This window comes from Dromaius novaehollandiae, chromosome 1 (genome assembly GCF_036370855.1).
Source record: "Dromaius novaehollandiae isolate bDroNov1 chromosome 1, bDroNov1.hap1, whole genome shotgun sequence".
In the NCBI taxonomy this organism is placed as follows: domain Eukaryota; kingdom Metazoa; phylum Chordata; class Aves; order Casuariiformes; family Dromaiidae; genus Dromaius; species Dromaius novaehollandiae.
In genome coordinates this window covers 194419807-194438029 of record NC_088098.1, presented here as the reverse complement: position 1 = coordinate 194438029, position 18223 = coordinate 194419807, and the positions used below count along the sequence as shown (strand labels likewise).

The 18223-nt window shown below is 40.0% G+C and overlaps 1 protein-coding gene across 4 annotated transcripts in view; it reads left to right on the top strand.

The window, feature by feature from the left end:
• Nucleotides 1-7107: 7107 nt before the first annotated feature.
• PDS5B (PDS5 cohesin associated factor B) overlaps nt 7108-18223 on the top strand; it is a 108209-nt gene continuing 97093 nt past the window's right edge. For 2 of the 4 annotated variants that reach the window (XM_026108866.2, XM_026108864.2), the window contains exon 1: nt 7109-7305. The gene's annotated coding sequence lies outside the window, so the exon portion shown is untranslated. Of the gene's footprint in view, nt 7306-7906; nt 7998-18223 lie in introns of those variants that run through there. The other 2 variants (XM_026108867.2, XM_026108865.2) reach the window with 2 other exon arrangements.

Here is an 18223-nt window from a genome sequence, read left to right as displayed (position 1 = left end):
GCATCAAAGCAACTGAAAATACCCAACATTTTATACAGCAGAATACATTTAAGTATTTAATTCTTAATATACTAATCCCTCTTTAAATGAGAGGAAAAGAGATGATGAAATAATTAAGAGACAGTGCAACAGGGGTAATTATGATGATGTTGACATCCTCACTGTTTTGTAGAATATGTGCTAATTTTTGTTACCTGAAATTACTTTTATATGACTACTTGAAGTTTAACAACTAAGATTCTCACTTTGCAGATGCAACTTATGATAAAAGCACTTTTACCTGTTAAATATTTTGCCAGTTTTGTCATACTAACAGCATTGCTGATGAGTATTTAGGTTATGTACTCTTCTCTCCCACATTCCATCCTACATCTCAATTAAGGATGGAAAACATTTAAATCAATTAAAGGTAACTCAAAGGAGAAACTAATTTAATTCACTGCCAAACTGAACTAATCACCAGGGAAAGAAAGGCTGCTTGCGCAGACTCCCAAAGTACTAATTCTCTACTGTTACACCGTCAGCAAGGCATTAAGGGAAGAATAATTTTTTTCCTGACTATTACAGCTTTTTAGATAAGGGCTGCCATGAGTTATGTTAGTGTTAAGTTGTAGACATGCATAGTGCAAATAGCTGGAATGGTCAGTGGGCTACCCTGGTAGTTATCTCAAGAGATGGTAGCAAGAAGATTCCATGACATTTGGTAACAAAACAGTTGTGAAGTCAGACTCAAATGAAAAAAAAAAATCCCCCAAACAATCCCCTGTGGTATTAGAAGCCTTAAAGTAAAGGTTTGTGGATTAATGTTCTCTAACTCACTCTTTCTGTCAGACAGCAAGATGATTAGATTTGTATAGCTACAGTGTAAAAGGTGCACTGGCTGGTACCAAACTGAAACACAATCGATTTCCTGCTGCACTGAAGAGACAGATCCTGTTTCAGAACATTAACAATTCTAATTATATTTTCCAGTCCTCTAGTTACTGTAACATGAAACATTTTTTTTTGTTCCCTTCCCATACCTGTCTCCAAAGTCTCTGATCCTCTTTAGGATCCCATCTGAAGGAGGTCAGAGATAAGACAGATTTACAGCTTCTGATTTGAGGAGGCAGATTTTGGGAAGGAGTACTAGTTTTTATTTTAGTAGAAAAGATTTCTTTTACTAGGTCATTTAATCTTACAACTACTGCTACCCTGCTGTAGATGTTAACTCCTATTATATTAAGAGTAGGCGGAGTAGGGTGGTAGATAGAGAGAAGCTTCCTCCTTGTCCTCACCCTGAAAAGTAACATAAAATCATCTTCTCTAGTAATTCTTGTATTTTTCCATGAGCTGTCACATACCACTTACTGGCTCTTTTCCTTTTATTAAAAAACAACCACAAGACAGACACAGATAGATATATTCCATAGAGTCAGACCAGTTAGCTAATATTTAAGTGCTGCTTATTAAACTTCAGAATTAATACTGTACACATATTAAAGTTAGTAGCTTCTGAGCATCACAGTCTTATTCAGCTTTTTGACTGTTGTTTACTGGAAGACGGTGTTGGAAACAGAACTTACACAGAGCAAGAGTCTAGCAATTCCATTCACTTTAAGTCCCAGTTTGCATGTGGCTTCCTTGCAAATTACTTAAAAGACATAAAAGATACTAAAACTAAAAGTAAAATGGAATACCTAAAACCATTTCAGTCATCTAGCTCAAGATCCAACATCAATCAATGAGCTACTTTTTTCTGTCTCTGAGACAAATCACTACACCTGCAAGTAGAAGATGTATATAGGCACTGTTTTCTTCTCTGAATTGACAAAAAACCCTCTTGGTGTGAAGGGCTTAGTAAATAAATGACATTTGAATTCTTTTTCTAGTAAAATAGTTTTTGATTAAACTGTTCAAGTAAGCATCATAATTAAAAGAGTAACAAACAAAAGGGAAAGGTGACTATAACTATGCTGGAAACAAATGTATCATTTCCACAAACCTGCTACATTCAGAAAGGGAAGTTAGATAAGCAAGCTGAGAAATGGATACAAAGACCATTGATTTCTTACATTTTTGATAAGTTTATTTTTAAATTTATATTCTGCTTTTATTTTCTCTAAACTATTGATAAAGGAAAACAAAAGGTACCTTAGGATTCAGTTAGGTGATTTTGATTTCTTTCAGGTAACTCTTGTAATGTTAGGAATGCAACTTTTGCGATTTGGCTTCAAATCATAGACACATCAATTGGCTTCTCTACTATTTGATTTTTTGTTATATGTGCTGGCTCTTTCTCTGACTTGGTGATGACTGTACGGAGGGATTTGCTCAACAATTGTTTTGAAGCTACGTAATATTAGTCTATGGTCAGCCAGACTGACATAACAACTTAAAATTTACTGCTATTGAAAGTAGGAGGTCTTGCACAGTTCCTCTGTTCTTCCCTGTGTTAGTTCACCCTCCTGTAAGCTGAATGAGCTTGTTGGCCAGGCAAGAATTTTATGATCTGGCTAAGCTAAAGTATCTGCTTCCCCTGAAAAGAAAGAGATTTTAGTCTCTTCAGTCAATTTATTTCCTAGCTCTGCCTGGGAAGGGTGCTGTTATGCAATTTTAATATTTAGCTGTGGTGAATCAGTAGGGATTGCTGAGGTTTACAATGCTGAGTTATTCTAGGACCCAGCTTCCTTCCCAGCATTCTTTCATACCACAGTGGGATGAAAAGAATGGTTTGAAAGTCTATGTCATTTCTCACCTGTCAACTTTTTTCCTAAGCTTCCTATCTGTTCAGTCCTGTGAGGTGTATCTTACAGCTCTTATTTAAATAAAGGTATGACTGGTAAAGTAAGAATGATTGCATCTGTTCTGAAATATCCTAAAGGTTACTTACTTCTTCATGTACTACTCTGGTTCAGGTCAACAGCTAAAAATAGTGCATTTGAGACAGGTTTCAAAGGCTGTGAGGAAAAAAAAGTAAAATTATGCAAAGGTAGTGGAAAGAACTATTTAATATTTTTTTCCTTGTGTTATATGTTGTATGAAAGTGCTGGAGATGGCTAAGATTTATAGAAAAAGCAATAATATATAATGGAATAAAGACAGTCTGTCCCTTGGATGCTGTTTTTTTTCTGTAAAACACTCTTTCTGGGAGTGATTTCAATAAGGAGAATATGGGGTTTGGTGCACTGGAGTTAGGATCTTGCTCTGTGTCAGAGTAGCTTAAAGGACCTAAAGGTAGGTGTGAGAAAAAATGGAATGGCAAAGTTATCACTCTTGGTATTCAGAAGGCAATTTGAGGTGTTAAATTCAGGCAATACATGAAAATTCTTGTACACCTGGAGGGACTAAAAGGCAAAAGATAAATAGAAATTCACTCATGCAAATGGCTGAGGGTTACTGTAATAAGGAAGGAGACTCAGTGAAAATGTTTAGTCAGTCTTCTGGTGGTGATGTTACCTTGACAGTTGGAGAAAAGTCAGCAGTGCTGTCCACCAGAGATATCTGGGTTTTCTGATGTTGTTTGAAGATGTTGTTTTATTCAGTATCTTCATCAATGACCTGGACAAAGGAGTGCACATTGAATGATACTTGAATGATGTTAAACTCTTTTGGGTAATCAAATGCTGTGCTGGTGGCAAGAACTCCAGAAAGCCCCACAAAACTGAATAGGTAAAGAGATGGGCTGAGAGGCATATGATCAAATTTTACAAATCAGGAAGGTGCTGGATAAGGTGAATTCAGAACTGCTGTATGAAGAATACTAGAACTAGGGGGCATTTGCTATTCTGGAATCTGCTGCCAAAGGAGGCTATGAAATCATACAGTATCGGCAGGTTCCAAAAGGGACTAGACAAATTAATGGACAACAGATCCATAAAAGGATTCTATATGGAATAGGCAGGGGTGTACCATCTTGTACAAAAAAGAGAGGTAACATGCCTATTACCGCAACTGTGGATGCTGGGAGTGTACAATGGACAACAGAAAGTAAGCAGGTGTACCTCCTTTGGCTACTGTTCCAGTTTTATATAGAGGAAAGCATCAATGCAGTCTCCTGCTACCACAAATTATGCATTAAAAAGTTTCCTGCATTTGGGGAAATTGCAGGGACCAGCACACTGGAAGTGCAAGGTATGAGTCTCACTCTGGAAAACCTGCATTTGGGAACATGGTGCTGCTGTTGGCTACTGAAAACCAGGCTAGATGGACTATTGGTCTGTCTCAGAAGCGCATTTTCCATTTTGAGGAGGTGCTGTGTATTTCTCTGGCTAAGGTACAGAGCTGCCTTTCCATTGTATTCTGCTATTTTTACACAATGTTTTTACAGATAAAAAGCTGAGATACAGACACTTCTATGAGGAGAGTACTGTTTTCTAGGATGTTCTTTGGGATGTTCATTGTCCCTTGAACATAGAGACGTGAACAGTATCTTCAAAAAATTCTGTAAAATGCTTGGTCTTCGTAATCTGGTTTTCTCTGTATATCATACTGTAAGCAAAGGATTAGTTAATTTTGTGTAAATATAGTGAATTTTTCTTAAGATTATACATATTTTTGGTAAGTAACCTCATACATTCATCCTTACTTTTGCCCGTATTTCTAGAAGGAGGCAAAACTAGTAAAATGAATCTGCTTGCAGTCAGCCAGTGCCCTGTGAGATGCGACATTTCTTGAGTGAGGCGCTGAGTCCACCTTCAGGAACCTGCTCATACAGGTCGCATAGCACAGTTCTTTTTAGGACTGACTCAGAAGGGCACTGGGTGCTTGCTATTCCCTCCCTAACGCGGAATATAGGTCCCCACACAGCAGAATTAAAACTTCCCAAAGTATTTTCTGAAGAAATTCCTGTGAAACACATCTAAGTCCACAAATGACTATCGAGAAGCTGGTACTTCGGCTCTCCGGTTAGAGATCGGGCTGACGCTCGGGGCAGCGGCGGCTCCATGTTGCCTCCTGCAGCCCCGCGCCGGCGGCTTTGGCCGTTGCACGCCCCCTCGCCGCTCCAACGGCCGCCAGCAACGGCCGCTCGGGCGGGCGCCCTGGGGACCGCAGCGCCGGCGCCATGGGGGCGCGCGCCGCTCCCCACACGGCGGGCAGCGCCGCGCGCCCCGGAGCGGGACCTCCGCTAATGCTCGGGGCGGGCGGGCTGGAGCTTAGCGACCGGTTTCTTCTGACAAGGGGAAGCGCTTTCGGAAGGGCTCCCTCGTGAGGGTGAGGGCCGCTATTACCGCTGAGCTGCAGAGAGCCAAACGCCATTAGTTCCTGTAGTAAGCCTCTTGCGGGGTGGGGTGTGTCTCTGTGTGTGTGTGTGTGTGTGTGTTGTATTTTGACTATCTCAAAATTAAGAGGGGATAGAAAAAGGGAGGAATACCTCTAAAAAGCTGACCTCTGAAATCTTAGAGAGCCTAAGTCCAGGCATGAAATGAAGGCTGGGCAGTAACTGGGGAGCTGGCCTCTGGTTGCCCTGTTACCAAGGGGCTTCACCTTATTTCACTTTCAAATCATTCCTAGGCATCCTGATACGAGATCAAAGTGTTAAGAGCTACTGTAGCCTGTTCCAGCAGTAAAAGGGAGCAAAAGATAAACATATTTGCAAATGGAGTATGGCAACACAATAGTTACTTTCACAATTATACATACCGTTTTGCAACTTCAATAGCTATATGAATATTCAGCTTTTCTACTGCTTTGTACGTATCACTGTACACATGTGCAAATGCTCCATAAAAAAAAGATACGTTCCATAACTGACGAGTTGATATCTAGGTAAGCCAGCACAATGGGAGGACTGTGGGGAAATTGTTCAACTTCCATGAAAAAGTTATATCCTTGACTGCAAGTGCAGGATCCTTCCCAGTAATAATCAGTAATACAAAATTGCTAGACAAAATATTTTTCTTTTTTATGCATGTGCAGTAGTACTTTCATTTTCCAGAAGAGCAGGACAAACAATTCACTCTCACAAATTTAAGCAAGGGTAGTTTTGGGCCTGAAAACTCATTTCTATGTAATGTTTTTTTGCATTCTATCCTGATAGGATAGACATAGATTTGGTTAGAAGATGTGGGTATTTAACTGAGTTTAAAACTTGAATGAAAGTAAAGCAAGCTGTTTTCAATGTGTTAGCGAAAGCTTGAAGAACTTATTTAAAGATTTAAAATATTAGTTATAACATCTTGGCTAACACATGCTTTAAAAAAGGATTGTATCCCACCACAGACAAAGACCTGCGTGTATTTCAGCAGATCTGCTGAGCAGGACTTTCACATTTTTTAAATCATAACACTTTAAATACATCTGTTGTCTTCAGGCATCTCATTCATAAATGTAGCATTTTATCTATAGCAGTGAGATGAAATTGCATCACTTCTCTGTTCATATTTTTCTGTACGAGTGCCCCCTGAAACCCTTGCATTCACTGAAGCAAAACTAAAGAGTTTGATGAACAATTGCTACTACTTTTTTCTGCTTTCTCCACAGTTAAGCATCTTTATTCCTCATTGTTTTATAATAAGCCTTTTATAATTCATGTTGTCTTGGAGAAATATTTATTTTATTAATCTGAATAGCAGAACAGCAAATAATCTGCCACAGTTCATCTGTCAACTGATTGCACAGTCCTCCTCTCTGGATTCGAGCCATTTGCTCGATCTCCTGCGCACGGTCTTTGATTTGTGAAACTGTTGGCAGTTTATATTGCTATGATTGCTGAAGTAAGGCTGTCTGCTTGCCGGGAAACCTCGTGGTAGTTTTTCTAAGTCTCTTTTCTCGCTCTAAGCCTTGATTCACAGAGCGGTGTGTAACTACCGAACGTCTTCCGGGGAGGTAGGGCTCGCCGCCGCTTCCCTCGCTGGAAAGTGAGGCCTGCCTCGGGCCCCGGGCACGAGTGTGCACGGCGGCGGCGGCTCGCCGTGGCTCCCTCCCCTCGCCCGGAGGCGCTGCTCGCGCTCCCCGCCCGCGGCGGCACGGGCGGCGGGTCGCGGCGCGGCGGCGGGACGCCGCTCGGGGAGTTGCGCCGCGGGTCCGGGGAGCGGCAGCGGCGGCCCCAGCGCGCGCCCGCGCCTCCGCGGCGCCGCGCGGGCCGGCAGGCGGCGCTGCTACCCCGCACTGGCCTCGCTCGCTTCCCTCGGCGGTTCTATTGGAGCAGCCGGAGACATGTTGGCGCCATTTTGAAGCCGACAGGGGGACCGGGGCGAGCTGCGAAAGGGGGGGGGTTAGAGGCGATTGGCTGCGGCTACGGCGGCAGCTCCTCTCCGAGCCCAGAGCAGCGGCGGCGCGGAGCGGACCCGCCTGGGACCAGCGAGGAGAGGCAGCTGCGGCGAGGTAAGGAGCCCGGCGCCTCGGCCGCGGCTACCACCGCCCCGTCCACCACTCCGTCTTCCTTTCTCCCCGGCGGGGGCGGGGGGCGCCAGCTCGGGGCGAGCCCCGTGGCCAGCGCTGGAGGAAGCGGAGAGGCGCGGGGGGCGGCGGGAAGAGCTCTCCCCGTGGCCCGGGAGCTGCGCCCCCTCCCATCCCCCCATGCCCCTCCGCGGGGCTGTTCCCCTCCCCCTTTCTCGGGGCCGGTGTCGCAAATTAAATTTGCCGCCCCCCTCGGCGGGCGCAGCGGGGCCCCGCGAGGGGGTGACCTTGGCTGGGGCGTGCTGTGCCCCTCGCTCGGCGCCGGGGCCTGGGGTCACCCCTTTGCCCCCCTCCGCGGTGGCCGGGGCGCTCGCGGCTGCCCGGCGGGCGGCGTCGCGCGCTCAGCGCCGCTGGCTCCTGGCGGGGGGGTGGTGGCGGGCGGGGGAGGGAGGCTGGCGATCGCGGCTCCCGCGGGTGTCCCCTCCCTGCCCCGTGCAGCCGGCCTGGCCCCGCTCGGGCTGCACCAAGGGCTCCCGCCGCCGCCTCGCGCGGCTGCCCGGGCTTGGCCGAGGACCGCCCCCCCCCTCCCCCCCCGCCGGCTTTCGTTCTCTCCCCGCTCTGCACTTAGCAGTGATCCTCGGCCGGGAGGAGGTGGGGACCGGGAGGACCTCGGTTCGGTGGGTCCCTGCTTGCTGCGAGCCCGCTTCTTTAAGGCTGGATATTTTTCTTCTTTCTTTCTTTTTTTTTTTTTTTTTCCTTTGCATCAGGCTCTGTTAGAAAGCACTCGCGAAGGGCCGGGGCTGGGGGGTGGGGTGGGGGGAGTAGGGGCTGCCTGTTAGATGTAAAATTCATAGTTTCTCATCTGAATTGCCAGATGGAGAGTGATTAATTTATAGGTTTTGTATTGTTTACGTTGAGAGCCTTTGGTCAGGAATCTAGGTCTGTAACTTCATCCTGCTGCAAATAAATCACTATCTGTTTTTCAAAACAAATCAACAATTAATGATGGTGAACAATCCTGGAAAATTAAACTGCAGCAGACCAGCTCCTACAGAGCTGGGTTTTGTTCTGCAAGCCTTATTCTGACTTGCATGTTTGACTCCTGAATGGTTACTTACAAAGAACTGTGATTATTTTCTTAGGCGTTCTTTTTTCTGATCTAACGCAACTGCTGAAGTGTTTTCATGTTGGTCTTTGTTTTGTGTTTGATGGGTAAGTGCTTTGGCTGTAATTGACTTCTGTATGCTGGCGATGGCATAGATGGAATGCTTAAAAATTGAGTGGCTGTATAGTTAAAAGTGAGTATCAAATCCCATGTTTTAGGAGGGAGGTAAGATGATGTGCATTCCTTAAGGTTTTTTGCTTTCAAACCAGTGGAATTCTTCTGTTTTTAGCTGGTAGAAATTCTGCTCAGCACATCCTATATGTAATATAGATATGCTCTAAATGTTGTATGTGCTTGTACGAAGTAATACCTCAAAAAGACATGAAACAGCTGAATTTACCTTATGCTCAGACTACTCTAAAAGAAAACTGAGAGTGATAGACAATCAGATAAAGATAGTTTAATTGAGGTGTATGTATCACGTTCATCACTTGCATCTCAAAGTGTGCACTACTGTAGAAAGTAGTTTGGTACTTGCATGACATCTTGTGTCTATGTTTGAAGTAAGGCTGTACTTTGTTATAGTGAGGGTGTCTTTTGGGTTTTGCTTTTTTTTTTTTTTTTTTTTTTTTTTTTTAGTACTTATTATACAACTATAATTGCCTGTGTGTCTCTTGCATTCTCTTACTGATTGGACAGGTTGGATAACTGTTTCGGCAAAAAATAAACTACAATTTAAGTAAATCAAATTCAAATGGAAAATCATATATATGTAATATTTGTATGCTAAAATCTTTTTATCTTGTTTGCCATATAAATATTGCTTTTAGAATGTGTCTATCAAGCTTACTTAGATTTAGATTGAGCAAGTCAGCTAAATTATTGTTATGCTGTAATTAAAAATATAAGTAACGCTCATAGTTGATAGCACTTGGAGAGAGTATAGTAATAAAATATGGATGTAACATTGGGCATTATCCATTTTTGGCTGTGCAACAGGAGGCTGTGCTACCTTCCATAGATCAAAAGAGATGCTTTTTCTGTTGGGATACATTGCTCTATCAGGATCTCAGGTTATGTTTTTTTTCTCTGGTTCTTTCTTCATTCAAACAACTTGGGTTCATACAGAAGAGTAAAAGGTTGTATGGTCATGTGCAGGAGTCCTTTAGTGAGGGATCATCATTTATAGGTTTTTGGAGTAAATGTTTTCTTTAAGGCTAAGTTTGGAAGAGGTGATACAAGCTACTTGTTGCACAAGGAGAATTTTCAGGGCAGCAGGGTATAGGAAAATGTGAAGATGAATGGTAAAAGTGTGCCAAGTAGGAAATGGAGGAAAGTATGATATAAATGGAATGAAACTGATAGGGAAAAATAACAAATTCTAATGTCCCTTTTCCCACCCTTCTTTAGTATTATTTAGCCCAAATGCATACCTTCTGCTTTCTTGATAAGGTTTTTTTCTTCAGTAAGTTTCATTAGAACAAAAAGGTAGATCTGCTGTCTGGTACTGACAAGTGGTAAGGTTGTGTATTGTACTTCTTTCAGTAAGTTTCTAAAGTAGTGGTGTTTGTACCCTGAACACAGACTCTCACTACTGTAACTTGAAATAAGCTTTGGAAAGACTGAGAGAATCTTGAAGGCTTTCAGTCAGTCAGTTTTGGAACTAGCTGGTAAGGGAACACTGAGGAAACTCATTGCGTGGTGGTTTTTTTTTAAAAGGTGTCAGGCAATGCAATCATCCTTGTTGGGAAAGTATTCGTGTTTTACCCTGATTTGTAGCATCATCTGGACTATATTGGAAAAGCATTGACAGATCCTGGAAGGAATTATGTGCAGACTTCTGAAGAATCGCAAAATATAAGCTTTAAAAAAAAAATCTCTTCCTCAGAGGCTAAAATTAAAACTGCGCATGTATGTAGATAATGACATACCAGTTGTTCTTCCATTGGTGAGGTTTTTTTAGTTTAATGTTGTTGCCTAGAAAATCTGATTCTTTTCTGCTTAGTTTTGATATTTATCAGAATGTATTCTTTACTTAGAATATATTATTACAAATACAATGTATGAATGAAAATAAACCTTGTTATTTTAGTAAGCTAGTGACTTATTTCAAAAACTTTGGAACACCTTGGATTCTACAATAAAAATAAAGTATTTATGTGAATAGTTACTGTAACATGTCTGGCTTGAAACAATTCCCTGAAATGTGACTAATATTTTAACATTTTGATTTTTAAAAACAAAATAATGCTTCAGCTATTTTAAAAGGTTTTTACTATCTGTCCCTACTTCTCTGCCTGTATTGCTTTTTAACCTTCTCCAATATGTGAGAAAATATATAGTCCTTGAAGTAGGTTCTGAAGATTAAATCCTTCATTATTTTGTTCCTATCTATGGAATTTACTCTTCTGCATCCTATTTCAACAACAGAAAACATTCTACAGTATTCTTGTTTTATATTCAGTGATCTTCAGCTGATGACAACTTTGTTACTAATATGCTGGAAAAGTTAATTTTAAGAAAGGAGAAGCCACACCTCACTGGGAACAGATGGACATGTTTGTACAAATCATCTTGTGTCTGTCACCATTTATATAGTGGTACCTAACCAGGGATCAGGACCCCATCTGGAGCTTTCTGATTTAGGCGCTGTTCCTTTGGAATTGATTCTAGCCAGTCCTAACTCTGTGTACTTTTTATCTGGCTTAATTAGAAATCCTAGTAGATGTTTCTTCTGTCTAAATTGAGTGCGTAAGTTACGCACTCAAAAATGTTATTGTCTTAATTGCTCTCATAGTGTAGTCAGCTAAACTACAGTTTATAGCTGTTTTAAGGAAGATTAGGTTATCGTTCAGCTAAAGATGGAGAAAGTAACTGTAGAGTGGGGTTTTACAGCTTTTGTGTGAAGATACCCATTAGTTGTCCACCGCTTCTTTCAGAGCAGCCTCTCGTTCCCTCTGAGGCATCCCCAGTGTATCCACGTTGTAGTTCAATCCAGCATCAAGAATCAGCCTTTTGAAAGTCTTACGAAGAAGGGAGGAAAAAAAAGACTTTGTCTGAAAAAACAAAAACCTTTAACTGTAATTCCTTGAGTTGCAAATGTTGCTTGTAGTTAACTGCATCAGGGCTTTCTTACAGTGTCATAAAAGAGTAACTTTGGAGTAACTTTTTATTTCTTAATGGGTTATTTCCTCCATCCTTTTGTGTATTACATAAAAAAGCATTGAAGTTACGCAAATTGCCAATTCTCTTAAAACTTAGGAAACATTGTTTTAATTCATTCCTTTCCTCCTCCTATGTATATGTTAGGCTAGGCTTCACTTATGATTTATAGAAGACTTTTTCATCTTACTTTATTTAGGAAATAGAGCTGCATATGGAAGATGGTTGTCGTGTGCTCCAAAAGCTGGAAAATGTGAAATGAATTGACAGGGGACTGTGGGAAGGGAAATCATATCTTATGATGTGGGTGATTGAATGTCACTTTGAAATACTGGAATTCATTCTTTCTGTCAGTTTATTGTGATGCCAGATAAGTCTGTTTAAACCAACTTTTCATGAGTGCTCATTAGTAGAGTGCCGATTTCCTGGGTGACAGGCTTTAGGCCCTGACTTCTCTTTTGCATGACTTAACAGAGGCTCTGTTTTCAGGCGTAGTGTGATAATATGGAGTGCTTTGAAAGTTGTGCCCTAAATTTCTCTAATTGTGCAGTCAGAATTGGTGAATGTTTTTTAAACTACAAGCTGTTACTCAGGTTAGTCATCTGTGAAATGAGAATAATACCTAATTCATGGAAATGTGAAAATAAGTTAATTTTTATGGCATGCTAACATACTATAGTTATGAGTCCCATACAGAAGCCCAGTAGGAAATCAAGTCTTGTCAGAGCAGGGTTTAAATACTGAGTAACACGGGATGCACATTAAGTGACAAGGAGAAAAATGGAGTAATTACTTCTTAAGTGGACCATATGCTTAAGGTTGAATGGGACAGAAGTTCTGTGGTGGGGAAAAAAGTGATGAAGGATCAGGCAAATCAACTCGTTTGTATTTATTATATTTAATATTGTATAAGAAATCTTCATTCTGATGTTTCTGAACTCTGAACAACTGTTCTTGTAACTTTACTGTCATTTTAACTTACATCTGCTGTTCCTTTTTTTCAGGAAAAGTGGTAAACAAATTATTTGTATGGATGTGCTCCTGTGAGTTGTTAAATTGTAACCTTTAGCTACATGTAGCTGCTACTAATTAGATTAATGGAATGCTATTAGTAGCAATAAGTTATTACTTTCCGCTAACCAGCATTAAGTGGTATGAGATATGAGCACTTTTCAGTGGATTCTTGCAAATATTCATTATTGGTAGAAGAGTGGTGTAATTAATATGATGATTCTAGTTTCTATTACAGAGTCTGGAAAGGACTGAATTCTAGCTGATGTGTACGTCTCTTTTTTGTCACTGCACCTGACCTGTCTGCTATGGCCTCTCTCTACTTCTCTATTGACTTCTCTCTCTAGTTGGTCCTTCTACCTACTCAGGCTTCTGATTCTAATCCTTCATTGCCCAAGAAATCCTACTCCTTCTCTCACCTTGCTCAGTGATTCTTAGACTTTAAACCTGGATGTTCTTGAACCATTTGTGTGTGTGATGTGTGTTTTCCACAACCCCTCCCCCCCTTACCTTTTGGTTCTCAGTTGAATGCCTTCCCCTCAGCCCCTAAACTTTCTTCTCCAGTTGTCTGATAAAGCTGGTTGGTCCCTACAGCTGAGCTGGCAGAAGTAAGTTTCAGTGCCTCAATTGTTTCTATGCTAAACTGAGCCTTTTGGCTTAAAGAGTTTAATGTAGGTGTGTGTTGAGCTAAAATCTGGCTGAGGTATGGACAATTCCAGCTATTTCTGCTAAAGGAGCAGTAACTGTGAGCAAACAGGTGGATTAGTGATGGATTCAGTTGTCAACAGGATTTGCCAGAAACTTTTGTTAGTCTCAGAGCTTGACTATGTTAACCTTATAATTTCAAGGGAAGTAATGGGGAGCCAGGAGAGAAGAACATAGAATGTGTGCATGAACAGTTACTATGCTGCAAGAAATAGGTGGAAACTCTTTGAGCTATCATGTCTTGATTGTACGCTCATAACCATAGGTGATGCAAGCAGTTCTGTCTATTTTTATACTTTTAAAGCTTATTCCTTTTTGTTATGAAAGCATAGCTTTTTAATAACAGCTAAAGATTAGCTTCTACTGAATTTTCTACTGTAACCTCCTCTGGGTGTTAGTGTCTTGACTTTTTGTTTGTTTTTTAAATGCTGATGTGCGTCAGGTTTCTCTTCTAGGTAGATTTTTGTACTTCTTGGGAGATGTTGTTCGAAAGTGTTCCTGTGTCTGTTAGCAAGATGAGGCGTAGATCCTTACTGCATATGAGCACGAGTCTGAGCCTGAATCAAAGCAAACCTATGCTGTAATCCGCACAAAGAGCTTGGCTATCACTGTGCAGTGAAGATGCAAGTGATGAGTTGCAACTGTTGTCATTACTTCCTATCTTTTATTAGCTTTCCTTTAGCTTACCTCAAATACTTCCAGTTAAAAATGTTAGATAAAGGGATAAGTAGCTGTTTAAGGATGAATTTGAAAAGGGAAAACAAACTACAGAGTTCAGAAATTCATTGTAGGGAAGGCTTGGAATAGCTGTAAGCCAGCAGTGTGTACAGTCTTGTTTGTACCTAAGCCAGGTAAAAACACAACCCCATAGGGATAAATAATTATATAAGAGTGAAAAGAAGTTATAGGCCTAAACAAAGATCTTTCACTGGCAAAGAGAGCTATGTGTTAGTCGAGAAGCATAGAGATACATGCCAAAGGTAAGCTAGATTTTGCAGATGACATTGAAACATCAAGAGTCTACTGCTTGGTCAAATTTCTTCTAGTCCAATGGTCCTAAAAACCTACTGCTAGAAGACTCAGGTCACCTGACTGTGGTAAGTCTTAATTCATTTGTGTTATACAGTCATTGGTGGTTCTTCTGTTTTCAGGGACACTATTATTGTACATGCCAGCAAACCATAGATTGAAAAAAAACTTATGTGAAATTTAACTAAAAATGTTGTAGCTGTCTGAAAAAAAAGAAGCTAAACTGATATGAGCCAGCAATGTAGACAAATTCTCTTTATGAGACACTCAGCTTCTGTATGCAACCCTAATATAAATGTTCATTCATAATTCACATTGATCAGGATTGGACATAGTGTTATGTAGCGTGACATCTTATTTTTGCAGTGCAATACCCAAGCTTTCCTTTGAGTCTTGCAATTCAAACCTTTCCACAAGCATTTTTTTCTTTTACTTCTTTCTGTTTGTTGACTTTTCCTATAAATGAGGTTAGTAGAGTTTCTGTTAAGATTTTCCTTTTATCTCTGGTCTCTGCAGGATGACAGCTGTGCCCATTATTTTTGTTAGGATACAGGATTTAGAGCATTCTGGTCTTTGTTTGCTCTGTAATAGTTTTGTGATTGTATCATTTGTAATAGGGTGTTAGGCATTTATAATTTTTTTTATCACTGTGTATGAAGTTAGGCATTGGAGGGAACCTCATTTCTGTATACAAATTCTGGCTCATTACTAAATAATTTTGTATTTGTTATCCATCTCCAAAGTTTTATAAAATACAGTTTTTCTTCTGTGGTAGTATGCTGGTATTCTTTTCAATTTTTGTTAGATTTTCATGGTAAGGCTCAGTAAGACTCTTTTTTATTTTTTTTTATTTTTTATTTTTTGGACAAATAAATCAACTACTAAAATGATCCCAAGTGCTGTTTTCTCCCAGAGGCAGTACAGAGACTAATTTTGATTTGTAACTCATGTCTGTTTGTAGTCTTCTACACTGTGTCATCTTGCTCTTACCCTCTTCCTCACCTCCTGGGGCATCCATGGTGCTCTTACATGTTTTATTTTCTCCCCTTGTATGAATACAAGTGTTAACCTTCTAACAGTAACACAATGTATCTAAGACTTATTACTATGTTTTAGAATTATTATGCTGTTTTGAAAATACAGTTAATGTAAAGGAAAATAATAATCCCCTCCACCTGCTTCCTTTCCAAGTGCCAGAGGAAGGTAAAAAAAATTGTTCTTGCCCTAGTCTATTTGGGCATTTTGCTGCAATTATTGGTCAGAAAGTTGTTCTAAAACTTTGTTACATTGAAAACTAGAAGTCTTAGCAGTATTTTCTTCATCGACTGGAATGTTTCTATTTATTTTTAAGTTACTGTTCTTTTTTAACTTGGAAAGATCTTTCAGTTTTTCTGGTATTCATAGTGTATTCTGTCTTTTCTCAAACTTATCCCTCTGACCATCTCTTCTTGTCTCCTCTGTAGATATGCTCTTCTGAGGTCATAGACTTTATCTGCACCTTTTCTGCTTTGAATTAATTATCTTGATTATAGGTGCTGACAGTTGTATGTAGTACAACAACAATACCTAGTATTCCAAGCAAGTTCTTGCCAGTGTCTTAAAATACATGTTAGAAATTAATATTTTTTTGGAAGTACCTTGTCTGGAACGGTGTTTGCATAGCACTAATGTGTATACTCTTAGCTGTGATCATCTACACATGAACCTTCCTTATCCTTAGTTTTTTCTTTTTTAACATTTTTGTTTGGTTTTTTTTTGAGCTGATAGTGGTAATTCTTGCTTTGGCCACCATATTTAATAATGTTTCTGTTTTTCTAGTCTTGTCTTACTGTTTTCCTGAATGATGGTCTAACCCATCTGTGTATTAACTATGCTTTCCAATTCAGAACTCAGATGATAATAAATGATTTTCAGTGAAAGTGCAAATTGTTTTATCATAGACTGATCAAATAGAAATTATCCTAGAGTAATACAATGTCCTTCTAAATTACATGTATCCATTTATATCCATACATTTATGCATTAATTTATTGAATAGTGCCACTTTCCTTTTTTTAAGCTATTAAAGTGTAATATTAATCTCTTTTATTTACACTGATTAGCTGAGTTTGGTTCCAGTTCTCGCTTTAGTTTTGTATTTCCTGATCTTCATGGTGTAACTCACATTCCTTGAGGGCTTTGATTATCTCTTATATCTCTTACTAAGTGATTGTTCATTCAGTTTAGTATGAAACCTTTCCTTGCACTCAAAGCAGGGGGAAGAACAGCTTAGAAATTTGAGGTTCAGTTTTGTGCCTTTGGCATGCACGTTGCCTATCTCCACCATGTTGAGATTATATAGGTCTCCAAATCAAATAACTTTTTTTCAGTTTATCCCTTTCAAAATAGAGTATTTATGCACTATTGATGTCTCTCTATTATATGTAAACACTCATGGTATCTGAATGTTGGCAAAACCATGTCTTACGGGGTTATATACTTACATGATACTGTTTGCCAAGTTCCAGTTTCATCATGTGCATGTTTGCTGGGGAATAACCCATATCCTGGGTAAGTGTGACACAGAAGATAGTTTTAGTCTTCCTTATTGCGTGTATGTGCTTTCCATGACAGAACAGCAGAAGTCTTTTGTACCATTTCTCACTGAGAACAGTTTTCCAGCTGCATTAGTTAGGAAGCTCATATGGACAGATTGCACTGCCTCACCTGAATATTGTAGAGCTCAAAAGCACAGAGAGGTTGTAGTGAACATTTCCTATCTTTTTGAAAGCACCTGTATGGGTAATATTGGTGTGACTGTTTCATGTTGTGGGATGGATCAGTCCCAGGACAATTCTGCTTCCATATGCTGTTGGTTCACTAGCTGGGAAATGCCAAAGGCATTCGGGATACTTATGCTTATGATCTCAACTGATATTGAGAATTCCACTAAGTTATATCTTCTTTTTTTCTGGAGGCATAAACAAGATTGCAAGTATGTCCCTTGGCAAATGTGTTCTGAGCACCAATGTGTCAGGTTTCTCACCGAGGCCGGAAGGGCAAGGTACTGTATTTCGAAGGCATCCCTTTAAGAAGCCAGGTGAATTACAAAATTAATATATTAACTGAATTTCTCCCAAAGGGCTTCATGGAAAAAAAACAAAAGAGGCAAAACAATTGCCTAGTAGCTTCTATGTGACCAAGATAGAAAAAGTGTGTGGAAATCAAAGTTACTTCAAATATTGCTCTCAACTACCTCTGAAATAATAACTGTTCTGGTCTTGAATCAATAATTTGACATCTTTACTATCATTCGTTACATCAAAGAGCTTGATATTTGGATGGGTGTTTGACAGATTGCATGCACATAGTAGCAGGAATGAATCCGCAAGGAAAGTGCATCTGTCAAGATAAGGCCTTGTATGAAATGAGCCCTCTTCATTTACCAATGGCAGACATAATGGGCTTTTGTAAGCTTTGTGGTCTTGCATAGTTCTCCCATAGTGCCCTTTGTAGTAATTAAACTACTGTGTTTTATTCTTCAATCTGGTCAGTATTATTTTCAAAAAGTATGACTTCACATGAACACCAGTGTTTCAGTTTAGTAGCAATTAGTTTAAGCCTTCTGTTTGAGCAATTGACTTCATGTTGTTCTTATTACAGCCATAACGTTACCAAGAAGAATGGGAGAATTCTGATCTCTTGAGCTGGGTCGATACATTCAGTTTCACTTTTAGTCTTGCTTAGACCATGCCTTATTGTAGATACCAGATTTTTTTAATGACTGTGTTCTCTCTTAAACTTAATTCAAATCATGCTGAAGTATAGGCTGCAAAAGCATGTATGTAATCAATAGGGATGGAATTTTTGTAGATTTTACTATTAAAATTAGGAGTCTGTAGAGAGTAGTGT